At 43.3% G+C, this 22569-nt stretch overlaps 1 protein-coding gene across 1 annotated transcript in view; it reads right to left on the bottom strand.

Annotated features, from left to right (window-relative positions):
* Positions 1 to 22569, bottom strand: part of disp1 (dispatched homolog 1 (Drosophila)) — a 73746-nt gene that overhangs the window by 37011 nt on the left and 14166 nt on the right. The window contains exon 3 of the mRNA XM_076756110.1: positions 14886 to 14963. The gene's annotated coding sequence lies outside the window, so the exon portion shown is untranslated. The remainder of the gene's footprint in view (positions 1 to 14885; positions 14964 to 22569) is intronic.

The raw sequence follows: 22569 nt of genomic DNA, 5'->3' as shown, positions 1-22569 counted from the left end.
GTTATGGTGAGAGCGACAGATGACGGAGGGAGGGGCGCAGAGGAAGATCGGGGGAGAGGAGATTAAACACTACAAACGGCAGACATCCGAGAAATATTGAAGCTGAAGTGTCACCACAGCAGCCGGGATGCAGACAAGGCCAGTCTCGACATTCTCTGCGACTTCCAGGCCACTTCAAAGCCCTTTGTCCATCTCACTCATCGTCTGCTCCCCGAGCATCTCCATGCTTGCCGACCTTATCGCGGACAGACGAGCTCAGTGTACGAGCTAAACTTTACTTGCCCGGACGTCTGTCACACACTCTTCTCCGCTGTTTGGTCTGGGACTGTTTTCCATCAAGTGTTCGGCTCTTATCCACTGCAGTGTTTTTCAAACAGTACATAGTGTTATTTGTGTCCGACCACAAGAATATCACACATGGCTGCCACAAAACACATTTACAATACTGACTGTCTGTTCTGTTGCTATTGGTATTTTATTCACCCCGGCTACAACCACCGCAAATGACTCAAAGACCTGTGGGATACTGTTTAGAGTTATTACTACAATACAAGTGTCACTGCAAGAGTTCATACCACTCTGTCTCAAAATGTCAATACCCCCCGAAAAAATCTGTTTCTGCTTGCTCTTTACCATATTGTATCTACTGTGCGTACCAAAAGAATTTCTCTAACTACGTCAGGGCCACTGTGAGCTTCAGAGCCCGTTCCCAGCTTTTATTAAAACAAACATTAGAAATATACTGTAAAATCGCTTGCCAAGAATGAATCAGACAGATCCTGACACGTCACATCTCGTTATCAATGTTTTCACTCGCCTCGCTCATTAAGTATGTGGCTCTTACTGTGTGATGTGACTACTAATGTCCCCTGAAGCTTAAAAAGCCTGATATCATATTCAGTAAAAGTGTTTCTGAAGAATATTCTGATGTTAGAGTCGCTCTTCATTTCAGGTGAATCCCAGCATTTCACCAACCTGGAAGCAGATCAACAGATTAATTCTAGTCATCTGAATTAAACCCTACAAGTACCACCAGCACAAATCAAATGCTGGAGGATTGTATCATTTCAAGAACAGCCATCACTTGCCAGTCAATCCATTTTCTGTTCAGATGTAGTTGGCTGGGAAAACAGCAATATAGTTGAATTGTGCAATGTCCCCTGTGGATGACAGAGCAAAAAAAAAAGTGTTTCCTGCCCCGCTTGAGTTTGGCATGCTCTGTCCTACACTGCAATTTGTTGTGCTACACAGAGGATACTTAAGTTTTTATGGCCTTGTCCCTCTCATAGAGGACTGGGCAGAACGCTTTGCTGTGAGAACACGGCCCTTGGCACATCACCGCAGCGCCTCAAACGAAGATGCTGGTGCCAAGGCAAATGGAGTGACTTCATCCTGTGTCATCTCACTGAAGGACAAGTGGGCTCTTGGAGGGCCCTCTGGGGTTTGGGGGGGGGGGGGGGTCGGTACAGAGCTAGGCAGGAAGGAGCTCCATTAGACTCACTAATAAGGCTCTCTGGCTCCAGAGAGCTGGTCTATGTGTACGTTAGATCCAGAGGTATAATTTATACAACTTCTATTCTATTGTTAAAGGCTAAATTGTACCCCTTCAGCCGACTCTTCCCTGGATGCTGTTGTGACACTCAGGCAGAAAAGAAGCAAGTGAGAGGGCCTTTGAGTGTATGAGGCATGTCTAGTTAGGTCCATGTGTATTTAGGGCTGGGTATTATTCCAGTACCAGTGCACCTTTTTCCACACCAATTTCATGAAATCCATTTTAACAAAACAGAAAACTACGCGATACATTACGGTGCAATTATTCACCTCAAAGGAGGAAGCTGTTCAAACACCTGGTCGCAGCTCAACCTGGATATCTGAACTAAAATGAAGTAACTGATGGAATATCCGTACAGTACTGGACTGTATATAAATCCTCAAACAAAATGAATGAAGCTTTGAAGCTTCAAACTATTCAGTAGAGTCCTACAAAAAGTAGAGGACAGCAATATACCAGTGTGCCTAATCCAATATGATGTTTGTAGTATTGGGAAACAGTGTACGATGTGGTGAATGGACTCACTGACGAGCAGATGCAGGTTGGCAGTGCTGCCTAGTTAACAAGCAGCACAAAATCGACTTCTGTCTGGAGTAGATTCCAAGTGCGGCATTTGCATTCATGAACCACCAACATGTGGTCAAAGGAGTTCTCAGTGCAAGTGAAATAGGTCTGGCATTCTTTCAACGGATGAAACTAAGATCAGCCTGTACCTGAATGATGAGAAGAAAAGTCAATGGAGGCTCAGAACGTCTCATGACCCAAAGCAAACCACATCATGCACGAGGCAGTGTGATGGCATGGGCACGCATGGCTTCCAACGGCACTGCGTCACTACAGATGATGTGACAGAAGACAGAAGCAGTCAGGTGAATTCTGAAGTGTTTAGAGTTGTACTGTCCACTCAGATTCACCCAAATTCAGCCAAGCTGATTGGACGGCGTTTCACAGTCCAGAGGACGATGACCCGAAACAGACTCTGAGAGCAACTCAGGAGTGTTTTAAGGCAAAGAAGTGGATCCTCATTCTGCAATCACCTGAGTTAATCACCTGATCTCAACCTAACTGAGCATGCATTTCACTTGCTGAAGACAAAACTAAAAGGGAGAAAGACCCACGAACATACAACTGAAGACAGCTGCAGCGAAGGCCTGGCAAAGCATCACAAAGAGGGAACTGAGCATTTGGCTGGGTCCATGGGCTCCAGACTTCAGGCACTCACTGTTAAAACGAACATTTTATTTAGGATTATGTTAATGCATCCAATTACATTACAGCCCCTGTGTATAAAAACGATTGCCTACTCACGTTTCATACGATATTTCTGTTCCTTGAATTAAAGCTGAAAGTCTGAAACTTGATTGTTTCTTTTCAGATCCAATGTGGTGCATACAGAGCTAAAACTACGGAAACTGTGTCACTGTCCACATATTTCTGGACCTGACTGTATCCATGTGCAGTAACACAGGGTACACATGCATGTGTTAGAGTGGGTTGTCTCTGGTTCTGGGGGGTTGGGGGTTAGAGCCGAGCTCAGGGCACTTGGAGCCCTTCCCGCTCCCTGTGGAGAAATGTGCGCCAGCGAGACGGGAACCAGGGCCTCTGCAGCTGCTCTCTTGTCCACGCACATGCACGCACACACAAATGACAGTCGAACACAAAGTTCATTTCACATCTCTCTCACAACTTGGCCTCTCCATCTCTCCCTCCGCCTCAGACTTTCTGCCTTGAATTCCCTCTCTTCAGCTTGCACACAGAACGCGTTGACGACGTGTTGACGACATGCTTGTCTTCTTCTCTCATTTCTTTCCCTACCTGCAGGCCAGAGTGGTGGACAGTTTAAGAGACAAAGCCAAGTCTAATCAAGAGCTTTTATAATCACAATTTGTTGATTAATCAATTGGCCGATCAACAGAAAAGTAAATGTGAAACTATGGTTGCCATGATCCAGCACACCAAACACCTTTATCTAAATAAACTCTTTCTCTTGGAGGTCTGAAGAGGTGCTGAACTAGAACCAGATTTTCATAGATTTTTTAAGTTTATTCATGCATCTTGACAAACTGAAGACAGATCTTTCAATTAATGCAGGTTAGTAATGCGCCTACACTGAAAAGACCAAACTCCACGTGAAGGTTGAAGGGGCTAGCAGGTAAGAGGAGAGCTGAATAGTATTTTCACAGGCAGGTGAGAGAGCAGCCTGTCTGGCTGAGGAGCAGCTGAAAGAGGCCGTCTGACTTCATGATAACTGAAACACAGCTTATTAACTAAATACACTGCAGGGACTGAACACGAACAAGCCTGCAAAGCATTCAGGGTCCAGAGGCAGTTTGGTGAAGCAGCTTGAAGAGGAAAAGGGGAAAATGCAAAATAACTAAAAAGAATGTAAAGAATTCCTCTTGACTTTGAACTGAGGACTGTGAACTGTCTCTCACTCGGGGTCATTTATTTGAATTCATTTATCCTCTGTGTGTGACTGACTCTGTGTGTGTGTGTGTGTGTGTGTGTGTGTGTGTGTGTGTGTGTGTGTGTGTGTGTGCGTCGGTCAGGTGTTGAGTGTCAAAGTGAGTACCAGCACAGCGTAATAGAGAAGTGGTGGGAAAGCAGCAGGTCTGACACCAGTGGGCTCAATGATAAATGTGCGCTTTGACAAATGGACCCTAGAAATAATCCCATATAAGTACTCCTGTATCTCTCTCTCTCACACATGCGCACGCACATGCATGCACACACACACAGAGGTGGTTTTAATACTGTGAACAGAGTGTGCGTGAAAGAAATAGATGAGACGGACAAGGTGAGAGAAAATGCAAGTGGCAGGTGTTTTTCTCATTCCTAAAACTTAATGCATGAAATCATTCTGATCATGAGAGAAGCCATCTTTAGGATATAAACTAACTGTACTGAAACAGTAACGGTGCCCCTCTCTCCCCCTGACAGCTCGTCCACTTCACACAACATCTGACTCCTCCGTGGCCGCTGAGCCTCGACAACCAAAAACAAACTCCGCATCAAACGGGAAACTGATCCAGTGCCATGAGAGAACAAAGGGCTTACAGGTGTCTGTGTGTGCACAGGTGTGTGTGACACGGCGTGCGGGTATGTACAGCGTGTCTGTGTGTGTATACGCATGTGCGACACCCCTCAGCCCGTCCGTCCATGCCGCCACTTGCACGGCAGACGTTAACTGTGGACACATGAGGGTGTGTTTGTCTTCGCCGGGCATGGACACGCATACCTTACTGGACCACAGGTCTGCTTGCAATTTTTCTTTTCTTTCTTATGTGAGAAAACAAGTTGTTATTATTATGAGTCAAATGGCGGGTACAGCTTTCTGGCACCGGGAAGCGTGGCGGCAGAGAGGCACAGTAATGCTCAAAAAATGAAAATAAGTGGAAAGTTGTCCAGTTTCCTTTCGCCAATGCTGACTTTATTAGCTGTCTGTATACGTCCATAAATATTTATAAACAGTGTAAAATTGCTGCAAAAGCAGACGAGGGGGGAATAAAACCTCCACACCCTGAAAATGACGAGGGCCCAGGCTCGGTCTGGCATTAATCTCAGAGTCCTTAAAAATGAGGGGGAAATTATTAGTGACAGGCTTATGGAATTACATCATGCTTTGGGTGCTTTGGCCTCCCTCAAAAAGAATAATAATGGGAGAACCAGAGGTGAACCAATGATATCTGTGGCTTTGGGAATGGTGCAGATCCAGCACGGCAAAATCTTAAGCTGGATGTTCAGTACAACTTAAATTGGAATTGGTGTGTTTTCACATGTAATATGGCAGCAAAAAGAAGGGCCACACTGGGCTGCCATCGCCACAGAACAACACTCACTGCAGCACTGCCCACGATTGGTTGACTACTTTTTTTTTTACATCAGGGCTTTGGGGACATATTCTGGTTTACCTGTTCTAAACTATTTCCGCATAAGGTCTGTGAAACCAAGACAGATCAATTCCAGACGCCTTGGAAAGAAATACATCCTCTGAATCTGATCTCTGAATGCTCAACGGTCTGCCAAGACTGTTGTTGTTGATGTTTTCCACATTGGAGAGCTTCAATTTCATTCACAACGTGCCAAGAACATTGCACTAATGCATATGATGATTGCAGCTTTCCGTTCATGCGAAATTGCGGTTAATTCAGACAATCTTCTACATAGCTACCTGTAACTTTAAGCTAATGGGGAAGAATGATTCTCATATGTTTTGGCCTGATTTATCATGTCTGTGCCTGTACTGACTGAAGCATGTCTCCATTCAACTTCTGATCCAGGGCACATCCTCTTCCTGTTGTATTGTTAGGCTTTAAATTCTAGAGGAGCCAGAGCTTGTCTTGCACTTGTTGTGTCTAAATTATTTCTGGCGTCATGTATTTAAACATGACTCGTGAACTTCATTCTCATGGCAGAAGTCCAGCGAGTGTCACTGACTTTTGCTGTTTGTCAACCTTTGGGAACCTGCTGAATTAAATATCACTATGAGGGTGTTGGAGCCTTTAGTTTTACTTTTTTGTGTTGTGCTTCAACTGACCCTTCACTAACCCCCACCCCCCTCCAAAAAGCAACTGTCCAATCATATCTTAGTAACTAATTAGGCACCAGCAGGCCTGTCAAGCTTTGCATTTCTCTACATGTTGATGTGGTTTGTTTGAGCAATGTTATCAATGTAAACTCCATATGTACAGTGCAGGAAAGGAGAGCTTAGCAACATTAACAACGCGTCGCAACAGTAACTAAGGAGGGGGGCTCAATTACATGTTGAACTTCAACCCTTCACGCAAAAAGAAATCTCTTAAGAGCTGAACCTCAGCGTTGAAGGATAAATGTTCACTTACCTTGGAGTCCATTAAATCTTCAGTTATCTCAAAATTCCATCAATAAGCAAAGTCAGTGTCGCAAACAAGAATGAGAAATGCATCCCTGAGCGTAAGCAGCCCGTTTCATTATCATCCCTTCTCAGAGTTACTCACCACTCTTGTCGATGTGAAGCTAGTATCAGTGCACCTCTACTGTTATAGTTCAAGCTTTCCATAAATGTATAACTTTGCATGTGCCAGAATAATCCCACCTACAGCTGAAATGTGCAGAGACATCACGTTTCCAACAAAGAGAGCCTTAAAACTACAGAGTGCAAGTCAGGCGTCTCAAACACGCAGTTTTCTGGCCGGCGCCAGCCTCATGTCTGCCAAACCTTCACCTCCTGCCATTTCACACCATATCTCACAAATTAGTGTCTCGTTATGGATCTCCGCCAGAACTAATCTTACTGGGCCAATTAACGGAGAGGCAGAGCATGCCAACAAGCTGATGTCCTTGATTTGATTTGGAAAAAAATATATATATATATCACTGGCTGTGTTTTCCTATTGGTTAAAAAAATAAAGAGTATGTGTGTTTATGAAATTGGAGCCTCAGAGATAAGGGTTAACAAATAGCAGTCAAAAGAAAGGTCATGGGCTCATATCTCACGATTCTGCGGTGCAGCATTACATCAGCTGTGCTCAGAGTGTCAATCCCACCAGTTTTCTCTCATCACTCAGCAAAACTCAACAAAAACTTGCAAAAGCGTATTTTTCGGTGAGCTGAGGGGATTATGCACTGCAGCCTCAACGGAGTATCTGTTCCTGTTGACTTCTTAACTGTTATGGATGACACTTCCTGGATGACAACACCTTCGCCTTTGTTCCAATTGCAACATCAGATGGTTGAGCAACATCTTCTAAAATATTTAGCAAATGAGCCGATCCAACATTTCCATACATGACCATCAGGAACACCTAACTGCCTAATTATCCCTCCAACTGAACATGTGTGGAAGCACCTGCTTGTAATATACTCTGTGTTAGTCATTTAAGCAGGTGTTTCCTTGATCGCATTTTACATGACATTCTGTGCTGAATATATTCGAGGTATTTCTTCTTCATCTCCCTACAGCTGCAACAATACTGCTGCTTGAAGACATGTACAGAGATGCAGTCTGCTTTCCATTGTATATCCTGCTGTGTGTTTGCAGCGAGCGACAGGCCCTGTTCTCTGATATGATGGACTAGACTGTCATTATGTTGTCACATCAGTCAAAGCAATGTCTTAATGTGAAATACAGGACAGAAACATATCCAGATTTTGTTTGCAATCTTGAAATGCGACAGTATGGCTTGATAACAAGGCTCCTATCATTTTGCCATCTTTTTAGTGTGCCCTCAGGTCTTTTTAACTCTTTCTTCTTTATCAACTTCCAAATCTGCCTCAGTCTTTTTGTGCAAAAGTACTGTACAACAATGTAGGGTCCATCTATCTGCCAGCCTCCGGACCAGGCCGCCAAGCCTTCGGGCTGTTAATGTCACTTTGAGAGTGGTGGCACGTGACGCAGGGAACAATGACCCTCTTCAGCACCATCTGTTTCTATGCAGCTACAGCCAGGCCCTGTCCTCAACACGTGGCTATTAATTGTGATGTACGGTGGCGGGCTTTTATAGACACTAATCTTACTCTGCAGGGGAGAGGACAGGAAGAAACTGTCTCAAGGACAGGGAAAAGAGAGGTCCATAATATAAATCCATCCAACAGATTCCATCAAATGTTATCAGTTAATTAACTGAACGGCATTCAATCCAAAGAACAAATGAGAATAAGAGTGTACAGCAGACCTGTGAGGCTGTACTTGGCATAGTGGTGTTTTGAGCTAAATGCTAGATTCAGCTTGCTCACAGTGATAATGCTTACATGATGACAGGTACAATGCATTCCATGGTCACCATCTTAGTGAAGTGTGCTAGCACGCTAAAATTAGCTAATTTGCACTAAATATAAAGCACTGATGAGCAGTGTTCTCCAAAGTTGTTAAAATGTCTGAACCAAATAAGATGACAATCTAACTGCAATGAGACATTTCACCCAAAACCTCAAATGTCAACGTCACGGTGACGCCAAAGGAAAAGTCAGGGTCTCGTCAAAGTCATAGGGACACATCATCTGGAAACCAACCAACCCTACAGCCACATCAGTACTGTGGTTGAAAAGATAATGAGTTCAAATACTAAATATGATTTGAGGTTGTTAAAATCATAATACAATTCTTAGTCCCAACAAACTATTTGTCAAGATTCAAGCATCCATTGACATTCAACCAAAAATGTAATTTGCTGTCTTGTGTGTAAACAAACTTGTTTTGCTTTTCACCATCTTGGATTCAGGACTTTCGGTGTCAGGACACAGGACAACTCTGGTGATGTAACCACTAACTTGGGGAGCATATTGTATTTCTCCACAACATTCAGAGGCTCCATCTTAATCTTCCTGCAACCAATCTTAAGGCCCCAACTGACACCAGCCTCGCCTACAGGCCTTGCATGAGCTCTGGTCAAAGTCTCTTTCTCCTCCGAGCTGGCCATTGTTGTGGGGGCTGATAAATATTTACTCTTCCCAGCTTGGCAGGGAAACGAGTGGGAGGGGAGAGGGACCCATTGTGACAGAGGGGTCAGAGACACTGACAAGCCAGCAGGGTCCTTCCTTCCCCACTGGCACCTAAAACCCCAATACACTCTTGGCTCTGCACCGGGACAGATCCACTGCCAGTAATGATTGGAGATGGGAGGTCTGTGCGTGGGTGTGTGATGGAGGTGGAGAAACATAAAGAGAGAGGATGAGGGGGAAAGAGACAGAGACAGGCAGACAGTCAAGAAGATGACCACAGAAAGAGACACAGACCCCAGAAAAAAGACAGCGCTTTTGAAAAGGAGAGTGTAGAAGGTTCCCCTTTGTGAGCTGTTTACATGACAGACCACCAGAGGAACTCACAAGACAATGGAGCAAAGAGGACCCACAACACTAGACAAAGCCGACTATGAGAATAGAGACACTGGTGTTATGAATACACGTCCCTCCAGGCTTCATCATCCTACTGATTTACTTCTACGCAGAAGAAACCCAATGGTCGTTTTGCCGAGGCAGAACAAAGCAGGGCTTTACGGGGGCAGCCAAATTTAAATTGTCTGTGTCAAAGCAACAATATTTGTTTAGTTAGATATGAAATGAAAAAACATGCTCCTGGTAGTGGTCTGTGGGAAATCCAGAGAGAATGAACATGAGGAAGTCCTCACTGGCCTGAGCTTTAGGGTCAAACTTCTACACCTCTCTGTCCCCACCAGAACTCCATCAAGCTCAAAGAGTCAGTAAGGAGCAAAAGGAAATTTCAATCACAGCGTTAAAAAACTCCACGTTTGGATATCTGTTACTGAAAAAATAATCTTTCATGTACACACTCACACATACATGTAGAGAGGGTCAGCCAGGTGTCAAACACAGATGTATAGGTCGGGCTTCCTACGACTGTGATCAAGGCCGGTCTCTCTTTAACAAAACCTGAGCACCTACAACAATAAACAGAGCTCAGATTTGCATTGATCTGAAGCTGTGCGTCCGTGCCTTTCCTTCATTCATCATTTCCTCTCTGGTTCCCTGGTTATAAGATCTGTTTCCCGTCTGGGAACAGCTTGGAAAGGAACAGAGTCACTGAATTCAAAGCAAACGTTTCTCAGACTTTGGATTGAATTATGCAGGAGACTGGCAAATCTACATACTGTGGATCTATGAGAGAATACAGTGCTAGGGCTTTAGACTTTGGTTGACCTCAGGTGGAGGGAGTGTTTGTGAGCTACAAAGGCAGTGACACAGGCATCCAATGCACTCCAAATGACTGACTCGGTCCCTGAAAAAGTCTAAGTCGTTCGGTGAGTAGTCAGACTGGCCATCCCTGAGCCGGTCAATCTGTGAAGCAGCTTTACCGCCGTTACGATCAGTCAACATCTAAGCACTGATAACATGTCTCAGAGGGATCAGCAAAAAACTATTCATTTGTCTGTGTACATCTGTTATGTGTCCAGTATCCAGTAACAGAATGAGTCTGTCATCGTCTGTAGTGGAGACACTGATGATTCCATCCACTTCATTAAACTTCCATTCACTGAGTGCACTGTGTATTTTTCCTCTAATAACCTCTTTTGAGTCAAACCAGCTGGATTATGGGTCACATTTTTTTATTTGATGTGATTTATTTGATTAGAGTTTGGTGATGGGGTGTATTTGGCCATGGCCATCCCTCCAATGCAAAGCTTCCATAAGTTGATCAGTTACGTCACATATGATGCCTTGAATGCAGCAGAAATACAGTTATTTTGGTGGTTTACGTGAGGTAAATAAGGATTGGAAGAACATGTTGGCTAACAGGAGTAATGTGCTGACAATCCATTTTGAGTTCAAATTATGTGAAAAAGCGAGTCTGTGATTTTTAAAAGCATCTGTTGTTGATCACTAACCAAGACTTTATTCAAATATTCCAACATTAGGCTTTTCATCACATTTATTGTCCCTAGATGTTAATATGTGGTTTCATTACACCGAGCAAGGTTGATCATAAATCAAAGTGTGGATGTTATATCAAGTTAAATCATTTTTTTGGCTGGGGAGCCGCTTCCAACTGAGCTTATGCACTGATGTCATTTCACTACACCTGTGTCTTGTTATATCAAGGAGTGGTGTTTTCCTAATGCCTCCCTATCGCATCAAGGAACACAACAGATTATTAAAATCAACAAATCATAAACTTTAAGAAAGACATCATCTGGAGCCATCGCAGCTGAAGCTTCTAATGAAGAAAGAAACATGCTATTGTCTGCCAACATGAGGTTATTGGACATGAAACGGCTGCCAGAGGCGTCCTCAGACAGACGTACTGTAGTATAGATAAACATGCCCGAGCCATTCATTAGGCTAATAAAGCCTGCTGGATAACCTGAGGCCTTGGATGATGGAGCAGCAATCATTTACAACTCTCCACGATCAAAGTTAAGCGGGCTGTGTTTTGTGTGCCGTGTTTTGGAGGGGGAGGCACTGTGAACTGGCTGCCAGGCTCAGCCCAAATGTACAGTCAGCCTAGTAATCAAGGGTTCCCATGCACGAGACAGTCAACACAGCTGCTAGCAGAGAGCAGGGAGGGAGGATCAGTCGCTGGTTATTGGCAGACATGTTTGAGGATACATCTCGAAATCCGTCATGAATGCTTTTTACTCTCCCTGTAGCCGCCTTCCTTTGGTTGTCACTCGGTATGTGTTCGGGTGTATCTGCCAAGTCCATTTTTCCGAAAAGCCATCTGAGAATGGTTTGTTGATGGACTGATTCTATATCTCATGAAAATCTCATTGTGGTAATTCCTTGATATTTGGAAGAGTCTGGGGTTATACATTGCATATTATAGTGGAGGCAGGCTGAAATACAAAATTAGTATATTATTATATTATAACCATCAATGGAAAAGAGCTATATCAACATATGTGGTATGTGGGTGAGACAGTTCTGTAGGCCGCCATCTCATCACTGAAGAGATGACAAAATAAGATGTGTCAGATATGTCTGCTTTAGCTCAGCAGGCTATACGATGATTGTTCAATCCCAGTGTAAGCTTTGTGGTGATTAATCAGAGCACTGCATCGCAATGCCAGGAGAGAAAAGAAAACGTTCCAAGGTTGAAGGTACAGCAGTTTGAAGCAGGGCCAGGCGGTATGACGGTATATACACTGCAACAACAGAAATCGGTGGAGATCTAGCGATGCTGTTTCCATCATGGAAGCTATCCCTTCAGCCATATTTACACACTGCCATTCACAGCGTGTGCACTGCTACCCTGCTGCACAGTGAGCAAGCGTGCGTGTTGATGACACTGCTTTATAGAACAACTACTCTGTCATGTTAGACAATTGTGGCCATATCGCACACCCTAAGTTTGAAGTTTGACAATCAACAGCTGAACACCCAATGTACAGTACATAAAGCATTGAGCTGAAGTTACAGATCAGCCAATGAGGATATACTGGCTTTACTGTTAATACAAAAAAAAAAAAAAAAAAAAAAAAATCCAAACATTAACAATCAACATTTTTCATAAGGATCCATTAAATTTGGATATTCTAAAATATGACCAATATATATGTGGAGCAAAACATTTTACAGTTAAAAAAAAAAAACAACCTGTCAGTATGCAAGGCACCATCATTTCTGAAGTACTTCAAATATAGCTTTAGCATTTTTGTGCTTTTAATTTCTGTTTGCCAATGTAACTGCAATAATGAATGGTTTGTATATTGGCTCATCAGTCAGGCTCTAGCTGAAGCAGAGGGTTGCATTGGTGGAGGCATTATTTTTTGCCAGAACCCTCTGCATCAGTAACCCTGTCACATCTTACTGCAATACGTTGTAGCCAATGGCCAACATTGCACCAATGACAAACACACTGCAGGGTCCAACCAGCTAAATGAATGAGTCATTGTGACTAATGCATTGCATTGCAAGTGAAGTTAATAATTCTGCTAACATAACTGTAATTTATTGATCAAATTATTTTTAGCTCCGTTTCCAACTACCTACAATTATTTCCTTCATGCCACTGCCACGACGTTAATCACTGTAATTTTGGTCGACTTGATTATGACCACAATTTCCTGCAGGAAATGATGACACTCAGAAGGGAGAACACATGCAGAGGAAAATTATTCAAGTGTATTTCAAATGTGCTGAGACTCTAAACACAGCCAGGCACCGCTGAGCACTACGTCACCGAAAAATGCACTAATTAACTATTATTCTATGCAGATTTCCACTTTCCCTGGGCTAAGGTCAAAGTTTAGTACCTCTTGGGCTCTAAAAAAGCTTTTCAAAGGCTCTGAAGTCTGTCAGAGAGTGACTCCAAGCAGCTGTAGACAGGAGAAGCTGGGCAGCACTGAAGCCTCCAGTTCAGCCGAATCAACAACAGACGCTGTCCATGTTACAAAGCAGCCACAGCTGCTCCTTTCTAGCTATTCTCCAAATTCACCCATAATTACACACACACACACACACACACACACACACACAAAATAATAAATGAATGCAGGCACATACATGTTACGCAGCCGAGCCTTAACACACGCATGACAAAGTACACAAACAGGAATGAAACTACAAACATATTCATATGCACTGAATGCAACTATTTATGCTGGTGTGTGCGCGTGTGCACACGCAACTATGCGTACTACATCTTAACACGACAAGGCAGCCAATGTGAAGGAATGAGGAGGGAGTGCAGACTGGCGTCCGACTTGAACCTGCTGAGCCTCTGAACAGAGAGAGTTGTTGGCTGACTGACATGGCCCTGAAAGCCTTTCAGCAGGTCAGGGCAGAGCGAACCAGAGAGACAGATTGAGTGAGGGTGAGAGAGAAATGTGTCTTTGTGTGTGTGTGTGTGTGAGTGTGTGTGCGCGCGCTGGTGATTACCTGAGCATGCAGAGTTTAGATTTATACTTCAACATGAAGTCATGTGTTGGAGGAGGTAAAAGGGACACAGTTCACCGTGAACTGTTGATACAATTTTTCTTGGTGGGGATAATTTGTGAACAGCACACCATAACACACCGCTATAACCACAAATCATCCGACAGGCATGTTTTGAGAGTAAAATCACACTCAATTCACACGTAAGAAGTCACATTCAAATATCTGAAAAACAGCATCATTAAAAAGCGGCTGAGAAATGGACATTTTCCTGACAGAAGGTATTTCTTCCTGGAGTGTGAACCATCCTAAAGGTCTGTGAGGGCGCTGGGAGCTGTGAGGCGTAGGTAAACACGTTTACCTTGCTCACTGACCCAGTTGTAGCAAGGTGAAGAACAAACATCCTCACCTTTTACCGGAGGCCTGTCTGGACTCGTCAGACAGAGGCACGGGGGGAAGGAGGAGGACCAGGAACGGCTTTGCTGCACAGTTCCTAACTCTCTTACATGTTTTCTTTATTAGGCTGCTTGTGATCAAGGGATACTGATTTAGGGATACGGACTTCACTCCATTAAGTTAGTCTGTACTGAGCCAAGGGGAGGGATGACTTTATGTTGGCTTTGCGATAAATGCTTTCTTCAAAAGCTTTTTGACATGAGAACATCAGGCGGCAACATCAAAATCAGGGCTGTGTTGGGGAAAAAAATATCGCAGTAAATAAGGAATTTAACCAATTAGAAGCCTTGTTTTAGCTGTGGGTTACACCCATTTTGTGGACAATGTTATCTAATGCTAAGGTCTGAGGATGGGTCACAAAAAACAGCTAGTTAGTGAGTTGATTGCTTCCTTTTGTAGAAGGGGAGACATGTACCATTCCCTTAACTGCACCCACAAATCAACAAACGCAGCTCACACTGATCATCACAGCTATATTCATTCACCGTTCTTCAGTTGGGATGGATCTCTAACTGATTACTGTCTTCCTCCAACATCTGATGTTTGATCACAGCGTCACGTTTCTTACCTGTAGGATGACAATGGACCATGCTCTGCATCTATTCATGCGTTCAGACTCTCAAACCCCTCACAGGAACAGGTGAATCTGTGAAGACATACAAAGATCATATTCAGCTGTCTTTTTCTGGATAAGTTAGAATCCCAATTAGGATCAAGACTGGGGCCCCGACCAACTTTGGAAAAAAAAGAATTCCACTGGAGAAGCAGCACAAATGGAGAAAGCGAGACTTGCACAATGGGTGCATTTGTGTCTTAAATAGGAAGAAAAACTTATTGCTAATTTTCCATGAAAATCCTTTGGAAACGAGCGATTCAAAGCTTTCCAGCTCCAGAGACGAGCCTGCAAAACAAGTGATGGAAGAGAAATTGTTTTAATTGGCACAGAAGGAGAGGAGGAAGACTGAGAATGTGTTCACAAAGTGCTCATGGAGACCTAAGAGCCGAGTGGCTGCAGTGCACACGTAAAAACATTAACAGCAAAACCCAAACACACACATATGTACTAAACCAGCTTTGTCCTCTCCCCCTCTATTTAAACACACTGACCCTCCAGCTGAAAGGTCACAACACTGCCAGGTCCACTCAGTCTGGTAATAAGGCCTGAGGAGGTCACTTCATGGTGAAGACTACAGAGCCACTGAACAACAGTCACATATCATAGTGAGGACTATTCTGCACTTGCAGGAAATGCTATGGGTGATGATTTGACAGGTGAGGAGAAGAGGAGATGAGAAGGTTTGATAAGAGGTGAAAGAACTAGTTCTCCCTGCCCGTGACGGCAGAAAGGCACAGGTAGCGTAATAACAAGGTTATAATATGTCCTTGAGTTTGTCTAATGGCTCTACAGAACAGAAGGCCATTCAAGCTCCACATATGGTCCGCATCAGCAATTACCAAGGTGTGCGTCGATAGGGACAAGATGAAGAGAGTGGTCGCCACAGAGGGAGTTGAAATGCGGACAGATGAGGAGAGGAGGGACTTTTAGCCAATTTAGGGTAACAACTTCAGGTCAGAGGGGCCTGTTTCACTCAACATAATGGCTCAGAGTTCCTCCCCAGCCTCTTTGTCTGAAACAGTCAAAGTGTGGAAGTTGTTCAAACTAAAAACATTAAATAATTTACAAATGCACAACACGCTACTGAGAGCCGCGCTGGGAGAAACAACTGCTTGAATTCCTCATAGTGTTTGCGTCTTTGGTATTAAAACGCAAGAATGTAATGCAAGCTTGGAATGAAATGACTTTTTAAATCAGGAACATGTTCCCTTTTCTATGTTCCATACATATGTTCCATGTGGTCTGTTTTACAAAGTAAAGCTGTTTTGTTTTTTTTTTGTCACTGATGCAGACACACTGAAGTAAAAGTTAACATTATTCTGAAGAGCAAACAACACATCACAATGTTTCTTTCTGACATTCAAATCAACCTTCTAATCAATTGCCTGGCAAACATGTTGTGTAGGTTTGTTTTAAAGGGATTGGATGGTCCCTAAAAATCAAAATCATAGGGCTCAAAGTCTTTCTCCCAGCCATTTTTTCAGTGTTGCTCACTACAAACATGTAACAATAGTGTGTTTGAGTGGAAAAGCCCAGGCTTCCATGCTGATTTAGTCCAAGGCAGACCCAGATTGACCCTAATTAATTCGCATACAACCATCTCACAGACAATCCCCATCTACCCCATGTCACTGGTCAAGTATGTGTGCACCAATTAATCCAATGGCTCGAGTCACAGTCTGCTCTCATTTCCAAAAGAGTCAATCAAATGCTGGGGATCCAAGTCCAGAATTCTCCCTCCCAATACAGAACACTCTTCAAAACTGTAGGTGTAAAGGCAGAGACACTAAGCTTTGAAAACAGCACTCTTCCATGGAAGGGGCTGATCAAAAACTCACGTCACTGGTTTCACAATAATAGGCTTTGGCTAAAAAGGGAACTACTCCCCAAATTCCTACCTTTCCACAATTCTCAAAATGTTCCCTTTGAGCCTGTGAAGACACAAACAATCTGTTGATTCAGTGGCAGGATCCTTTCCCCTAAGCCGCTATTTGCTTTAGCGGCAATGACACAAGGAGAGGAATTTGAGCAATGCCTGTGTATCGTAGACTCATTTCCTCTGAGTGAGAGCCATCTCCAGACAGACAAGACAGCACTGAAGTCTGGCTTATTCCTGCGCCTCTGGCTCCAGGTCAGCCAGTGTCCTGCAGATATGTTAAACACTGGTGTTTCTATGTCATACAGAGACATTCACCATTTCCTTTTAACCATTTTTACCACTGATTCATAACAAGTAGTCAACATGTAACGGCATGAAGCATTCATACACAGAAACACTTTCAACCAGTCGTGAAACTATATTTTCCATGACCTCATCAAACTCAACATGGATGAAAGCCAATCACTCATCGCTTGTTTGTTTTGTCTGAATAATGAGCGACACCCAATCATTGGCTATCAGGACGATAAATTCATCTGAAGACACCAACTATCTTTGAACGTGTCCTAATCCCCGCTCTTTTATTATTTTCAAAGATTATTTTGTGCCTATAGGATTCCAAAGGGCTTACTGTCTCATTCTGCACTAATGGAGGTCTCTCCCAATTGTAAGGGATCAAAGTAGCCTCATAACTGCGCCGCTTTCAAGTAGAAAATGAAAAGCGTGAAAAGCCAGAGCACGCTCTCCCTGCGATGGGATCAACTCAAACTCAAGCAGCCTTGAGAAAACTTTGCTTGTTCAATAGGGGATCAATGCCAAGAATTACTGTGGCACTTTGCCATTTGTGCTCATTCCTCCTTTCTCTCTGGCCCTCCCTGATATTTTCCACTGGTGGGTCAATGATATGTCATGAATTTACATGCTAGTAAAACACTGTGTGTACTTTAAAGAGCATTGAATGATGCCCTTTCTCTCAAGTACTCCAAAGTCATGGACAAAAAAGAAATGGAATGGGCTGTGCAAGCAGATTAGCGATCTTTGTACTTCATGGATGGAAGCCAGGAAGCATCTACCCGCTCCTCTCTCCACTTGTGTCTTTTTTCAGCTGTTCGATTTAATGCCAGATATGTAAATTGCTTCTGAAAGTCACACAGGAGCTCATACGGGACCAGTTGGTTTCTAAAAGGCAGAAAAAAAAGAAGCTTGTATCAGATGACATAGGGATATCAACATGGGAGATCTGCAGCAATGATAGCAGTGGTGTATGGAGGGAGCGTCGTGAAGGCAACAGCAAGACAAAAACAGGTTTTGGTAATGTGGACAAATAAAATGATGGCAGGATGGGATAATTAAAAGGGATAAATTGACGTCAGAATCAAGTCAGCCCTAAGTTTTAATCCCATTACAAACTAAAAGCCATCTGAAAGAACTTCGCTGTAGCCTTTTCAAATACTTTGTCCAAAGTGTTGAAAGTAAAAAGATGAATACCCACATGCGCAGGCAAGTGCACGTCCACCCACATACACACCTGTCACCGCTATCTTTTGTGGCTGGATCACTCACTCCAGCGCTACTAAAAAATCTTCCCAAGATAAAGAGAGGAACAAGTATGTGGAAGCAGAGTTTCAGCGATCACAAAAGAGCTGGTTCTTTAGAAAGTGGGCACTCGTACGGCCTCAAAGATCGGACAACACGGACATCGGCTTGAGGCCTTAGCCACAAGGAAATGCGTCACATGATATTAATTATTAACATGAAAATGATTTCCACAGTTAACTCTATAATTCCTCAGATACAACAGTTGTCAGACAACAGCATTTTCTCAAACATTACGTAGAATCTTAAAGTTGGGAAGGTAGTGGCCTAAAACCTGAGGAGAATCAGTCAAGGGGATTTGGCTTTTGTTTATATTTCTGTTTTTCCACTGAAATGACAAATGGGCATCAGAGCAGGCAGGAGCACACAAGACGGCAGCCTTGCAGCTGTTTCTGTGTACCTTAGTACCGTCACTGTTTGTGTTCCCAGGAGAGGCGGACAAAGCGCTTCCAGGTCACCCACGAACCTGCCTTCTCATTACCAAAGGTCATCCTGCTGGAACACAACGCTGACCTCTCATGCCAAAGATTACTCAGTGAAGAGGAGGATGGGGAAGAGGAGGGAGGGATTAGGAGGAAAAAGAGGACTGGGGAAGGTGAGTGAGAGTTACGAACGAGAACAACCCTCCCATCTCACCCCTCACTTTCATTTACCTCATCATTCATTTTGGGACTACTTCTTCCTGGACTGACACTCTTGTGTCGCAAATGATCTTGACTTCCCTGGGCACTTCTGCCAAAACCAGCTAACAATCAGATTTAAATTCTCCAAATATGGGCTTTAAGGTTCTAATGTGAAGGTTTTCTTCCGTCATTCCCTTCTATTTCCAGGTTAGGTGTTTGGCATTTGGCACAGGCTGGAGTGAATGCCTATAGATGGCATTGCTCTTAGATCACAGCAAGCTCATTAGCCCTGGCCCGCTGTTGCGTTCACTCAAACCAGACCAAAGACATGATCGGGTGGAAATTCAAAGAGGGTAGGAGGAGGGAGGGTGGGGGGGAACAGATATGTTTCCTTGGATAAGGCAGAGCCTAATAATGACTTCCTGTATTTAGCCTGGAAAACAAAACAGAGAGGCACCATGGACAATGGTGCCAACACAAGTGCCGTCCAAGAGTGCTGCAACGCCTTCGATGCAATGTAATCCATCTCTAAGGTTATATACAGTAGACATGAGTAGGATGGGGTTGGGTGTATGTTGAGGGGTTACAACATCTGGATCTTGTAGTACATGCCTCTGGAGTTTCTGGCAGTTTCTCAATAGAGCAACAACCCCCTCTCGGCCCATCAACGCTGCTCCCTCCCCCTCTTGTTTGCTTCTTCCTCTTTCCCTTCCTTAGGTCCTCCATCCTTTAGCCCTCTGCTTCAGGGCCATGTGAAAACTCCCAATTACCAGAAACACGAGAAGTGCTAAGGGTTGGACATGAACTTGGAATATGCAAAACACAGGAGCCCTTAACAAGGACCATGCTGAAATGTGATTGAATGCGTCAGCAGGTCGTAAAAGACTCCCCCCCCACCCCCAAGATCAATGTAATTATGAAAGCTTTACGTGACTTTCCGGACTGGGGAGTGACCGGCGACAGGAGGAGGGGTCTGCTAGCATTATGTTCCACCAACAGAACCCCCTTTAACCCAACAAGTGGAGAACAAGCAAGGTCTTCCAGCTGCCTTCCATCAGCAGCTATAATAGATGAGGGGGAAGAAAGACAGGACGAAAGAAAAGAGGTTTGTAACACCTGCAGCAGGGTGCCAGCAAACATTCCTTGGTCCTCTGGCCCCTTGGTGATGCACTCTATAAATCCTTGTGATTAGCTACAGTAGCGAGCCTAAGTGCCACTTAAATCAAACCCCAAAGGGGAAGTTGTTGTGACCTCCAAGCTTTGGAAATGTGATTTAGGCCCAAGTGATTATTACAAAAACAAAGCTTGTTCTGTTTCTCTAATAAGGGAGGATGGAAAGAGGAAGGGTGTGATGGAAGTATATGAGAAGGAGCAGTGAGCGTGACAGCAGGGTTGCAATAATAAGTCATTATTTGAAGAAGTCATGACAAGCAGGAGAAATAACTCCCTGTTATTAAACTATTAAGTAAAATTCAACTAATAGTAAGTCCATTATGCTTTAGTATTCTGGAAAGTGTACACACTCAAACAAGACACAGATGTGCATTCAAGATCTAAGCCCATGACTGCATAGAGTAAATGTGAAAACTCTATAGTTTGTGGTGTCTGCCTTTGCTCCAAAAATCTAAATCTGCACCTATCCATTTATCATATTTTCAGATGGTCTCCCACTGGACAGCACAGATGGGAGAAGGGGTGAGCAATAAATCAGATTTAAAACAATGTGACTTAAAAAAAAATCCACCGATCCATGACATGCAAGGGTAATCACAACATTAACCTGAACCACAGTCATCCAGTAAATGAGAATGACTGACCCCAGAGACAAAAAGACCACAGATCACAATTAAGTCCACCAAGCGCAGCAGCAGGCCTGACTGTAGCACAGAGCCTCCAGAGGTCTATAAACCTGTTGTGCTTACGGTAACAGAAGGGATGGCACAGCTCAGGTCTGACCTGCCAGAGTGCTGATGACAGCTGACATAGACCAGACCCAACTGCACTCTGAGTCGCAAGAGAGCAAACAGTATTTCTACATACAATCTGTCAGCGGGATTATACTCCAACATCAGTAACATAATACTACTTCTTCAAGGCTCTTGTAAAGAGTAATTTGCCTGTGGTTACATATAAACCAGGTGAAGCAGGACTTTTCATTCTGTTTTCCACCTTAATGCACAAACATGTTCTGATTATGGCACTGCAAAGAGGAACACACACATAGGCCACTGGATTAGTGAAAATATTGAGTATACTTACTATATATACTATACTTCAACTTTTATATCTTTTTTTATATCAAATTTTAGATTATTACAGATACAAGTATCAGTGCTGATATGAAGATTTGCAGTTTGCAAAATTTGCAATTACGAAAGGATAGGCTTCTATATAATTATTGGATTTTTTCAAATTCACAAATATTGATACTAGTATTGCCCTCAGATATCAAGTATTGGTTGGACTACAACTAACAGCAGTAATAATAGTATAATATACAACAGTATATGCGGACTGTATATGACTAAATAGTGGACTGTCAACATTACTTCAATGGGTAGTATCTACTTTAATGGATAACTCAGGACAGTGATTGATGCACATATCCAAACCTTTCTAGAAATAATTATAATCTGCAAATCAATCAAATAATCTCTATTCTGTACAGTTTAGTTTTTACAAGCTCATCTTCAAAGCTTGTCACTTTCCTTCCTCCGCATACCTTGTCAGCTATAGGCAAGATGTTTAGAAAGACAGAGTGTGCACGTAGCAGAAAGACAGCAGCGTTACTGTGGAGTCATCAGGAGGAACAGTCTGATGTCCCGTCCTGTGAGGGGGCTCATGTCTGCGCTGGCAGCCAGGGACGATCAGGAGCGGAGTCCTACAGGGTGATGTAAGACTCGCCAAGAGTTGTGTGCATTCATCTGTACATGTATGGGCCCTCATGCTTTCAGAGAGAGGGGGGTGTCTGGCTTCAAGCCACATGTCCTAATAGGCCTGGGTTTCTTAAGACAAAAGGAACAACTAACTGGTCTTAAGTTAAGAAACATACAAAGGCTCTCTTTTGTATGAACGACTGCTTTAATTAACTTGAAATTGACAATGTGCTGCTGCTGCTGCTGCAAATAGTGCTACAAATACTTCTTCTTAATACTGGTGCTTTCCTTTGTTCATGAACATTTATATGCTCGCAGTGTGATTTTCTAACTTGTTTCTCCATGCCATGAGACACATTTACTGTTCACTTCATACTAATGGCGCACATTAGCAGCTGGCACACGCAACTGAACTATGACCAGGACGTTTGACAACGACAGACAAAGCTTTAAAACACTCGATACAACTCGCTGATTATTTTTTTTCTTTTCTGTACATCTGAATTGAAGATGTTTGGGTTTTGGACTGTTGGTCACACAAAGCAAAATCAATTCATTGAGGAAATAACTGATAGATTAATTAATGATGTAAATAATTGTTAGTTGCTCCGTGGTTGAAAATAAGGGATCGGAGGAAGCGAATGTGGAGAAACTGCAATTAA

This window comes from Chaetodon auriga, chromosome 18 (genome assembly GCF_051107435.1).
Source record: "Chaetodon auriga isolate fChaAug3 chromosome 18, fChaAug3.hap1, whole genome shotgun sequence".
NCBI lineage: Eukaryota > Metazoa > Chordata > Actinopteri > Chaetodontiformes > Chaetodontidae > Chaetodon > Chaetodon auriga.
This window is presented reverse-complemented; position numbering and strand designations above follow the sequence as displayed.